The 4,207-nt window shown below is 48.6% G+C and overlaps 1 pseudogene; it reads right to left on the bottom strand.

Annotated features, from left to right (window-relative positions):
- Positions 1-1,378: 1,378 nt before the first annotated feature.
- LOC144165336 (uncharacterized) lies at positions 1,379-2,846 on the bottom strand (annotated as a pseudogene).
- Positions 2,847-4,207: the final 1,361 nt, after the last annotated feature.

Below are 4,207 nucleotides of genomic sequence, written 5' to 3'. Positions count from 1 at the left end.
TTTATGGGAATAAGTAACTTGGCTTGGTTAATCACCAATTCAATTATCCTAGGTTAGGTGCTTGATTGTAATGATTAACTTGTAAAGGATCATGAGGCCATCTTGTATCGATTATTTGTCCCCGTTCACTTCCTCCTCCTTCTGTGTGTGCTGTTCCGCGGCGTGCTCTTGAGCAGCGCCATGTTGTGCGTCCCTTCGGGCTTCATGGGGCAGTAGGAGCGTTGTGGCTGTTGTCGCCCGTGGCCCCACATACCTCACAGCGGTGCTTGCGCAGAATGGGGCACACCACCGCGTTGGTCAGCGGGTCGTGCAGGACGTGCGTGCTGCAAAAGGAGCGCCTCTCGCCCATGCGACCACAGAAGCTGCATTCGCGGTGGTGTGCCCCATTCTCGCGGTGGTGTGCTACGCCTGGGAGAGAGGCCCTACAGTGGTCGCCCCCCAACCTTAAGATGTTTGGTTACCTTATGTTAGGTTGTGTGGGGCTAGGTTAGGTTAGGTTAGGTGAGTTTGGTTGTGTAACATTAGCTTACTGTACTTACCCAATTCTAATGCGCACTTTTTTTTTCTAGAAAAATAAGCCGAAAAATCGCATGCGTGTTAGAATCGGATACAAAACCGAAACTGTCGAAACAGCAAAAATTTGTCCCACCCATCGCCATCTCAAGATGATGCCAAAGCTTTTAGCAACAATTTTTTGGACGCAATGCCTAGGTGCGTAGGCTTTTCTATCAGTGTTCACGCAAATTGTCAAATCGTTCCACTTGCCCGCTTGATAACAGCAGTGGCAGCAGCGGCAACGAAGGTGCACCGCTTCTACGGCTCGCGAGCGGCTCCCACGCGTTCACAACGAGTGGTTGGCTGAAGTGTGCGCATCTAAAGAAGCTCACGGGATGTGCGTGTGAGGTGTGTGGGCCACGATCTCCCATCGACCATGGTTGAACGTTCGTTAAGAAGTGTGGCATCGCGGAACAGAGTACCTGCAGCAGAGTTGTTCTCGTGCGAGTTGTGTAGTGGGGAAAATGCAGCACTGATGCTTTTCTAACTTGATGTAAGAGCCCACTAGCTACTCCTATCATAGCTGTACGGCAGTGGAGGCAGTGCCTAGTCCCGGTAGAGTTGCTGTTGGGGGGGCTGTTCTGCTGTGAGTTGCAGTGCGATGATGCTACGCGTAGGCACTCTACCGTCACTGCTGGAGCCACGCAGGAGACTAATACCCCTGTTACACGGGAACAATAACGGCCGTTAACGCAAATGGCAGTTTAACGTCATTACGGCCGCGGAAACGGAACGGTGATGGCTGTGCTTACAGACACTTTCCATGTTTTCACATCTCACAGGTGTTTTCACAGCAAGCAAGAAAAGTGGTAGGGCATACTCACTAGTCTTGTGTGTTGCGTCCAGGCAAACTACTGAGCCTCCATACTTTTTAAGCATGTTTCTCATGAATTTTGTCTGGAAGCAGAACAGCGACGTGTCTTCAGACTCGCTGGCAACACTCTCTTCCACGTTGTTCAAGTTGCTGCTACCCATGCAGCTGCGTACTGCATACGGCCGATAGACAACAGAGGGTTCGGGTTGCTCACCTCTGATCTTTTCAATTAAGATTCCAGCATTCTCTTGATCAACTGTGCTGAAGCGGTCTTTCTTAAGCACAGCTTGGATCTGGTTGCTGGTATCACGATGTGTTGGAAGAAATGCCCTGAAGCTGCTATCATGCTTTTCCTTGTTTGCAAAAAGTACATCGTGCACATAATAGTGCAGGCACTTTTTCACATCTGATACAGATGTAATTACTTCTCTTGCCAACATCTGAATTCGCTCAGCGATGCTCCTGTCCATGTTTTGGCTGAAAGCTTCCATGTCCTCAATACAATGGTTTTGATGGGAAGTGCTGTTGGCAATTCTAATGTATACTGGCGTCTCTTTGGCCACAGTCTGCTGCTCTGCGTCAAGTGCCTCCTGCAGCTGCTTGGCCTGGTCTGCTTTCAGACAACCCTCTCTTGTCTGGCAGCATGGCTGGGGCACGTCCACTTAGAAAGCAGGCACTGTTATGTATACAGAGCATATTTTATGGTGTAAAACAGCGCGACACGATGAGGACAAAGACAAGATGAGACAGAAGACAGCGCTGAACTAACTGGAAGTATATATCCACTATTGCTAGTATGTATACATGTGGAAAATAGCAAAATAAGAGTGCAAAAGGTGAAAAGGGTACAACACATAGTCTTGGCTTGGATGCCAAGACTGTATGCGTTGTGCTCTTTTTATCTTTCGTGTTCCTCACTAGCACGGGAGGATACGAACATACAAGCTTGTATACCACTGCACAAGCCTGTCGCCATCTCCCTGCACATACTCGCCACGTCGGCAGAGGAAAGGACTGTGGTGCATCTTTTCGGTCTAAGTCTGTCATCAGGCAACCTCATCTTCCGGAAGTTTTGCGACGTCGTAGATGGGCTCGAGCCCCATATTGCGCGGTTTCCGTCTCTGAATAATGTCAGAGACCACGTGAGGCAGTTCAAAGCCTTCACAGGCTATCCGCAGGGCCTCGGCGCAATGGACGATTTCCATATCATAGTTTCGCTGCCCAGAGAAAATGTGCAGGATTACTACAACTGTAAGGGTTGGTATAGTATAATTCTGCTCACTGTTGACCAAAACTACAAGTAATGTTCACTAATGTAGGGTCTCCAGGGCAGAATCACGACGCAGCAGTGTAGAGGGCCTCCATACTACCGAAAGTAGTAGGGACTGTTATCTTTACCGTACCTAGCCAAGTCATTGATGGAATTCCAATAGGAGCAGTCCTCCTCTGTGACCAGGCCTTTCTGTTGCAGCGTCATCTGATGAAGTCGTTCCGTCATCACAGTGCAAACAACCCCACAGTGCAAACGTTCAACTACACTCTCTCAAAAGCAAGGCGTGTCGTCGAAAATGCCTTTGGGCGATTGAAGGCTAGATTCAGGGTCTTGAAGGGACTTGAGTGCGAAATTGATGATGTCAATAGCATTGTGCAAGCTTGCTGCGTACGAGCACATGCATCACCTGTGCGACACACAGTGGAGCGGCGAAGCAGCAGCCCGTGAGCTTCCGCAGCCTGTTCGTGTGAGCAACTCGGCGAGCTCATCAGGTGAAACCGTTCGACGGGCTTTGGCCAAGCACATCTTGTCACTGAAGCCATGACTAGTCTGAAAAGCTGTTTCAGGCATGCAATTATGAACAATGAACAGAACAAGGGCACGTATCCACATTCAGTTTTATTCCAGGTTGTCGACGCTGAGGTCAGGCTGACGCTCCTGCTGGCCTGCAAAGTACTGGCGCATTATTCCCACCAGTTCTTTTTGACTGGCATTTGTCTCCTCAGGGAGGCGGACTGTCTTCTTCGACAGCTGGTATTTTTTTTGCCAGTTTCTCGGCACGGTTTTCCTGCCGCACGGTTTCCCCACGTGGTCGGGAATAATCCAGAGCCATCTGCGATGGCACACGTCTTAGCCCAGGTGTAGCTTGTGTGTGTTAAACGTCATAATCTACTCTCTGCATCTTGTTTTACTCCTTTGCAAGGGCCTTTAGATGGTGCGTAAAATAAAAACATTCAAGCTTTGGAATGTATTCGTCCAGGAATTTGTCGTTTCGCTTAACTTCAACGTTAATGCTTTGTTTTTTGGAATATACAAAAAAGGCATAACTGAGGCTTAATGCGCAGAGCATCACCATGAGCTGGGTGTAATATGCGTGGCTGCTCTTAAGTGTCAGCTTGTCGTCAACGTATTGAAGGAACTTTACGTGGCTGATGCCTTTCTCGTAATCTGTGAGTGTGCTGTCTCGCAAAATGAATGGGCACTTAATTTCGACCATGTGGGTTGTTTCACCGGTGATAACGAGCCCATCGGGACTGCCACACAACCACGGCTGCTCTGGATGTACGATGAGTCCAACCAGCCGAGGAAAGGGAGGCAAGACAAGTTCACATTTTGTTGAGGAATGCGCGGAATGATTACCTCATGTATAGGGGGTTCAAGGGCCATTGACAGCTCCCTCCTGGCTTCGGTGGTTCTGCCTGCAAAAATAAAAAATAAATGTGTTTATGTTGACTGAGGAGCTTCCACGTGAGAAAGTTTTAACCTCTTTCATGAAATTTAGTTTATTCATGTGCATTTAGGAACCTTAATTACTGCGAGTAGAAGGGACGGATAGAGCAAATGTT

Source organism: Haemaphysalis longicornis, unplaced genomic scaffold (genome assembly GCF_048455015.1).
Source record: "Haemaphysalis longicornis isolate Haplotype H1 unplaced genomic scaffold, Haemaphysalis longicornis Haplotype H1 scaffold_14, whole genome shotgun sequence".
In the NCBI taxonomy this organism is placed as follows: domain Eukaryota; kingdom Metazoa; phylum Arthropoda; class Arachnida; order Ixodida; family Ixodidae; genus Haemaphysalis; species Haemaphysalis longicornis.
Note: the sequence above shows the minus strand (reverse complement) of the source record. Positions and strands in the feature narration are given on the sequence as shown.